This window comes from Condylostylus longicornis, unplaced genomic scaffold (genome assembly GCF_029603195.1).
Source record: "Condylostylus longicornis isolate FDR11 unplaced genomic scaffold, ASM2960319v2 ptg000019l, whole genome shotgun sequence".
Classification (NCBI taxonomy): domain Eukaryota; kingdom Metazoa; phylum Arthropoda; class Insecta; order Diptera; family Dolichopodidae; genus Condylostylus; species Condylostylus longicornis.
In genome coordinates, this window is record NW_026577988.1 from 1,161,229 (window position 1) to 1,169,952 (window position 8,724).

An 8,724-nucleotide genomic window follows, 5' to 3' on the forward strand; every position below is an offset into this window, starting at 1 on the left:
ATTTAAAAATATCAATAAGATTAACTGTTTTTCTATATTTACCATTTTGTAATTTAAAAATATGTTTTTAAAAAATTATACTGTGCATATACTTACATATTATACACGTTAATACAATGCGTATAAATGTTATATATGTAAAATGTAATTGATTTATTGCTATAACTGCAAATAATGGAGAGAAAGTTCTTAAAATCGGAAGGTATGCACGTTTCCATATTGTTATTGCAAATTTGAATAAATAAAAACAAAAATGTTACCGCATCATAAATGAATTTATGAGAAAAATCAGTATTAAATAAATTAAATTTTATTTATTTTACGTATGCAAACAGAATTGGTTTAAAGGGATTTTGGGTATTTTTAAACAAAAATTTTATTAATTATTGTTAATATTGTTATTATTTTTAATTATTATATGCATACAATATTGCATTAATGAGCAGGAATAAAATTATAGAACCACCATTTGAGAATTACCACAAATTAATTTTATATTTTTGTGAGCGAATTCTTCGTTTTATCGAAACAGTCTAAAAATAAAATAAAAGACAATTCTCGTATAACTATATTTAGTCGTTACTGAATTGGCGACAAATATGGCAAGTGATATATGGGATATTGGCATTTGACAACATCGAATTCATTATTACAATACTGCCTTTTACTCTACAGTTACTGCGAAGTGCGGTTTTTGAAAATTCTGTTTTTGTCGTTTCAGTTTACCAAGATTGAATCGCACTTCAATTCAATGCCATCTATTTTCATCAATGTGAAATAGACATTTTGTATGAAATGCAAAAATAATAATAAAAATATTTTTAAAAAATTAATTGCTTTTTAGGTCCAATAACGCCTTTCTTAAATTCGAATCTCAAACTTATGAACTAAAGTTTTCGTAACGATCGAGTGCAACATACATTCAAGTCTATCCTTAAGTGTAGTGAAATTTTATGCAATATTTGGTACAAAATTTCACAGTTTAGTTCCAAAGCCGCATACGTTTGTTATTGAAAATTCGAATGTGCCGGTTGCCGTTCGACGATTTCGCCATTGTACTTGTACATTTCAAATATACCGATAATTTTTTTTTTTTGATAAATCAAAGGGATGCCGCTATCACTTAGATGCAGAACCTACTTGGTGTCATTATTCTATTTCTTACTATATAAACATAATACTAACAAAATTGAGAATCTATACTACATAAATTCGAAAAAATTCTAAATTTATGAATGAAAAATTTTGAAAAACGCAGTGAAAAGAAAAGCGACAACAAAAACACAAACTTATTTTGAAAATTCTGTTTTCAACCAAACCAACCAAAAATATACAAACAAAATTTATACGTCGCCTATTTTCATATCATCGCTTTCATAAAACGTTGAAAGTTTTTCTTTTTTTTTTTCTATAATTTTCTTTTATTTTTATTCCCGTCCCGGCCATCCATACATGCACCTATGTATGCTTATAAATGGAAAATTTATTATAAATGTGTAATTATACACATAGTAGGTATGTGTACACTACACATCGTTTTAATAATGCATACATACATATAAAAATGAAAAGCATAGCTTACCTTTTAAAGGAAAAATTTTAAAAATAACAACAAGAAGAAGAAAAAGAATAAAATAGAATTTCATGTTAGATTATCGCGTACTACATGCACAACAACATCTAAAAGGAGGAAACAATAACAACAAACAAAAAAAACAACAACAACAAAAAAAATGTAGAAAAAAAAAAACAGAAATAATTAAGAAAAATAAAAGAAAAATACTGAGAAGAAAAACTTTAAGAAAAACAAAAAAAAAGAAATTTTATATGGGTTGGTTTGGTCGGAAAATTTTCATGTTGTTTTTCGGTTTTTGGTTTGGGTCGTTGATTTGTTGGTTCATTCGTTGTACTTTAAACTTTGTTTTATTTTTGATATTTGTGGAAAATTCATACACAAGCACATAAAATACCTACAGAACTGCATATATGTAGACACAAACATTTTAACTTTTATTATAATTAAATGTTGCCACCCAGGACTAGCTCAAATACCCGATAAGGAAATGCAGCAAATGGCCATCTTTCCCAATAAACCAAACGCAATACTGAAATCTTCCCTGTTCATTGACAGGTAGTAGCAAAGCCCTCACCGCCGACCGTGTACCAGACGACAATTATACTGATATCGCAGTACGCAATTACTTCCTTTTTGGACGACATTTCCATATAAGTGTGTTTATATGTATGATACGCTTACGTTTTACTATTAAAGCTTTGCATTTCATTGGTACAAAAGATTTCACCCTTTAGGAGATTTAACTTTAAAGCTGGAATTCTCGGCAAACTATTATAGAATGCCGTGCAGTTTAGTTTAGTAAACAAATATTTAATTTTTTGATTTTATACTTTCGTAAACAGTACTGTTCTTCGGATTATTCACCTTAATTAGAGAATGGTCAACATATGCCTTTTATAACTTTATTATCGTATAATAATATTCGAAAATTTGAAAAAAAAAACTTTACTTAAAATGTTTTTATACTCAATGAATGCATAATATTTTTTTAACTTTCACATATTATACATGCATACATAAATATTAAATCTACCTTACCTACTATAAGGTAAAAATTTTCCCTACTTCCATCTCTCATACCTATTTTCTCAATATTCTCCCATTGTTTTTCTATTTTGTATAACTTTTAAATATAGTGCTGTTGCATTATGTTTTTTTTATGTTGCATTATCACTTATACATTCATTCACGTATAACTTTTTTTTTTTTTTTATCTAACAAATATATTAATATATTCCTATGTATATACATATGTATGTATATAAAGCGTTTTTACCGTTTTATGTTGTAATTTCTATTCTACACTACTTATATTTTATGCATTAACATCCATGCTCACATTTTATTATAATTATATCTATACATCTCTTATATACCAACATTCTACATATATGGGCTTATATACTACTCTTGTGTACAATATAATTATGTACCATATTGTATTATTGTTTTTTTTTAAGTTGAAGATAAATTTGTAATAATATGCGCCTATAAAATATCTATAAAATATTCTTGGTTTTGTTTTATATTATATGCACTTTTACATTATTCATATATATATGCACATACATTATATATGGGTACACAGAATAAGAAAAATAAAAAAAAAAATGAAGAAAATTTTTCGATGTTTACCTATAGGAAAAAAAAACGCCACTATACGAGTAGATTTTTCTTGTTTGTGTATGTAATAGTGTATAACAAATAAAAAGAAGAAAAATAGAAAAGCAGCATAAGAAACAATTTTCATTCAGAGTTTTTAATGCGCATCAGTAATAATACTAGTAAAAAAATAAGAAGAAAGTATACAACACGGGAAAAAACAAGAAGAACAACAAAAAAAAAACTATAATACGCGAATATTTTTTTTTTTGATTCATAGTCATACAAATACACACATCCGTATTAACGTACAATTGTATGTGCATAGTGTTAGGCGCATATTAAAAAAAAAATAAAAAAGAATAAAAAATTTTAAAAAATTTTCTTTTTGCTTTTTTTTTTTTTGGTTGTGTTTCTTGGGAAATGGTATCAGATAAAAATTAACTTAAAACTCTAGAAAATTGTTAAAATCTAACACATATATGGAAAATTATTTATTTATAAAAATATTAGGTACTCAAGGCATAAAACACTTATGTTATAGTCTAAATATGCAATTCTCGGAACAAAATATGAGCCATGTTTGCGGATTCTAAATTGAATTTCGTTTACCTTACAGAAACTAACAATTTTCAGTGGGAATTTTATAGCTAGATGGAAACCGAAATCTAGCAATATTAATTTTTGTCAATAAAATGTGTTAAACCTTAAAACTTAATAATTTTTGGTTAATAATTATTCCATTCCGAGTTATATATAGTACAAAAATATGGGTACGACTAATACTCCCATTATGTTTGGCGAGTCGAATGGCTCAGCGAATCGAATGACTTTTCAAATTATGATTGGCGAATGTTTACCATATCCAAAATATTGCTTCCTCAAGTCATTAAAAAATGACAATATCATAACCTAAAAATAGTTAATATGATAAAAAAAAATTATTTATTTTTAATTTCAATTTCATACACCTGTTTAATACTTTTCACGCAACATTTTCATTCGAGAGATGTGACAGATTATTCGCTTAAAATTTTGGCGAATTCGCCGATCATTGAAGTTAATACACTTCTTAGGAATTATAGTATTCTCCTACGCATGATACGCCAATTATAATTGAAATTTCTGCGATTATGCAATGGAACAGGCTTAATAAAGAGTACTTTGCTGAATCATAATGTTCGTATTCACCTTGTTCATCGTTAAACAAATTGCCTTCTTCACTAAAAAATTATAAAATTAGCTCAATTGCATCTTAAATATTATATAAACTACTAAAATCCAATCGCTAAATGTTTGTAATATGAAAAAAATTGAATATTTCATATTTATTGTTTTATGTAAATTCATATTACTAATAAAATTCAAAAATTTCCTCTGTATTTAATTTAATTGTGTAGCACATTAACATATGCACTTCATAATTACATAATTACAATGACTTTTTAGTTTGTTATACGTTAAGCTAAATCTTTCACATATAGATAAATTGTATATAAACGGGGAATTACAAAATTAAAATAAAATTGTTTTTTTTTTATCTCTCTCTCTTTCTCGTTTTCATTATAATTTATTCATTAATAATATAGTTAATCCTATGTATTTCCCTTTGGGGGACCATTAAAAATAATTGACATTTTATTTAATATATATAGATATTAAAAATTTTATCCTTTTAATTACAAAAACCATTTGAGAGTACAGACATATACGTATATTGTATGTACATATACGTATATGTATATACATTACATATTTACGTGGATACATAATACAAAACATTGCATTAAATTTAACATTTAAGAGAAAATCCCCAAAATTGATATATTTTTCAATTAGAAATTATAAAAATACCAAAATTTTATTACAAAATATTTTAAAATTTTTTAAACACCTATGCCACCTCTAATTTACAGCTTGATTTTAAATCTGTAATTAACATTTTAAATTTTACATGTTTTATTATACTGTTTTTCAAATATATAACATACATATTTGCTTACATATATTAAAATTTAATATACATACATATGTACATATTTTAATGTAGAAGACAGGACATCATCGCAATAAACCGTTGACCTACCGTAAAATAAAAACAGAAAGAAAAATTATAAGACATTTTATCTGTAATACCATTCTTAACAATTTCATACATAAATCGTATGAAATCATACAAAGTTTTGTATTACAACATTAACATTTTCAAAATATGTACATGATGTTGCTTTATGTCATTCAGAGAGAAAATAAAATAAAATGGGCCTAAGGTGAAAAAGCATAAATTTTCATTTTTTGTTTGTCAAAAAAAAGAGGTGTGTGGTCCGTTTCTTAAGAAAAAAAAAATAAATCTATAAAAAATAATTTATAATATATTTTGACAGTAAACTTTGAAATTTAATCAAAAAATCTGTGGTAAACAGACAACACTGCCCAACTTAATATTTCTAAGGTTTTAAATAAATCAATATTACAGATTTTAAAAAATTTTTTTTCGAAATTTCGAAATTTTATCTAAAATCAAGTTTGTAAATTCAGGTTAAGATATTTCAGTTTTATCAACTTGGTTTTTTATATAAGAGAATTTTACCACAAATAAGTTCCTGTAGTATATAAATGTTGTTCCCGTAGTTGTATTGTGTGGTAATCTCATTTCAATTTGAAAATTTTTAAATTTTTTGAATTGAACGGAATCATGGGATACTACATGGGCTTAATAAGTTGTCTTACAGTAGCTTTTCTTAATTAAATCAAAAAAATTATGAAAACTATCATTGAATGATAATGTCAAAAATTTGAATTTTAAATAAAATATTTCAAAAATTTAGAACAATTTCTTACACCCATTATTTGTGCAATTAAAAAGAGATGTTAATAGATTTTATCATAGACAACTATTTCTTGCGAAATGAGAAAACAATGCTGTCATCATAGCCTGCAGGAGTTTATTTAATGTTGAGGCTTATGTTATAAATTAACTTCAAATTTTATTTACTTAATACAATTGTACTTTTTCTCTCTCTCTCAATTTCTCTATTATAATATTATTCTCTATCCTCAAATTCATTTCATATTTTTGAATTACTCAAATTTACATAAATGCATTCAGTAAAAACCTAGGCATACAATATGCACATAAAACTATTTTGTATTAAATAAAAAACTATCGCAAACAAATACATTAAAACTATAAACAATTTGTAGCATAAAACTATTATATGTATAACAATATATAAAAAAAAATTATATTTATATACAAACATTTGTACATTTATATATTTTTCATTTTAGCGAATTTTTTTTTTTTTGTTTTTACTCTATTGCATACCTTTATATTTATACATACATAAATACAATTTACTACATGTATTGTACAATATTGTAGTTCAAAAACATAATTATGTAAATATATAAATTTACATATATTTGTATATAATATATAACATTATTTTTCTATTTTATTATACAAAATGTTTGTACATATTTATGAATGTATTTGTAAATTCCATAATTTTTAACTCATCTACGGTATACTACGAACGATGATGATTCTTTTTAACTATTATACACAATTCTTCTTCTCTGAATTTTTGCCTTTTTAAATAACATGGATATCTACCTATATGTGCAGCAGCAGCGGCAACAACAACACTAACAAACATTAGCATCAGCATCAGCAGCAAAAGTAGAAATTTGAAAAAACTTTTTATATTTTTTTTTGATTTTCTGTTATACGATCTAACAAAAAATCTAACTAACAATTTTATAATAGTAAAAGTAGAAAAACAATAATAATAACAGAGAGAAAGAAAAAACAAAACATAGATATATGAAACTGACATGATAATGTGTAAATTTTAGTGTACATACATACACACATAGTTTTTCTATACATATGATGTAAGTAGACGACAGTGAGTGTTATAAATGTATATCTCACTGTATATATTATATAGAAAATGATAGAAAAATAAAGAAAAACTGTAGTTTCTCTATTTTTTTTATGTTTTTATTATTGTTTTTTTTTATGTTTTAGTTGATATTAACGGTTCACTAATAAAGCATCGCAAAAATAGAATACTTTTTTATTGTTCTGTTTTTTTTTTTAATGTTATATGGCAATACCAATATGAAAAATCATAGTAAAGGAAAAATTTCTGTTTTCTTGTTTTCTTACTCGTTTAGTATGAGTTTTATTACAAAAATAGTAACACATTCTAAAAAGTGTGTTCAATAAAGTTAGTCAAAAAAAAAAATTTTTTTTTTTTGAAAAAGAAGAAAATTGTTATTTTTTTGTATTTTAGGGAAATTGGAGGAAAATATTTCTTCTTCCCCTTCTCTAAAAATTGGAAATAATAATAATAAAAAAAATTAATAAAATAATAAGCAAAAGAGGAAAAACTAACTATAGAAGACGACTTTAAAGGAAGAACAATAAAAAAATAAGTATTGTGACTTAAGTTTTATTATTGTATTTTTTACTTGTATTCTTATTGTTCTTTAAGAGATTTTATACGGAAATGAATGAGTTTTGTATGTAAATGAAAATTATGAAAATAATAAAAAAATAGAAGAGAAAAAAATAAACAATTACCGTTATAAGAAAAAAAAAACAGTAAAATATTTTATTTATTTCTCTATTTAATAAACAATACCGATAAAAAAATTATTTCTAATAAAAGAATTTTATTATAAAAAAAAAAAATAATAAAATTGAAAATAAAATATTAAGGGGCGATATTAATTTACCAAAAAAATAAAATATTTAATTATCAATTTAAATATTGAATATTTTTTTTTGTATTGTGAAAATAAAATATAAAAATTTTAATATTTTTTCCCCTAAAATAATAAATATAACTATACGTAATTTAATTGACATTACGACATCAGTGCCCAAATTATTAGATTATGACAAAAATGAAAATCAATTGAATTAGAGAAATTTTGTTAGTTTTACTCGGAGGCATTAAGTTAATTAAAAGAAAAAAACGGCATAACATTTTTCAATGTGTTTGATAAGTGGTGATGTCGATATTTTGTTGTTGTTTTAATATGAAAAAATAAAATTAATTACCTAGTACGTATACGATATTATTTTGTGTTGTGCGTTTTAAAAACTATGAAATACTGTTTTGCTATATTAGACGCATACATTTACACATATTATTAGAGCATAAAATATATTAATCGAAATTGCGTAATAAATTTCATATATTGTTCGAATATTTTGTGTACATATGTAGATTTAGTATTATTTAAAAGGGGTAAATTATGTTTACAATTTAAAACGTTTTCCAATTAATAAATTAGAGGACGGTATATGTTAATCAATACTAAAACGAAATTGAATTTTTAATGACTCGATTTCATTATTAAAAAATATTCTTTAAATTCCTTGAAAAAATAAATTAAAAGTCAATTTCTTATAAAATCAACTTGATTTCGATATTCGGGTATATTCCTTTGCGTAAATAGTTTTTTATTTACCTAACCCAAAATCACTACGATAACTTGTAAACCAGTCCAGATAACCTTATATTTAG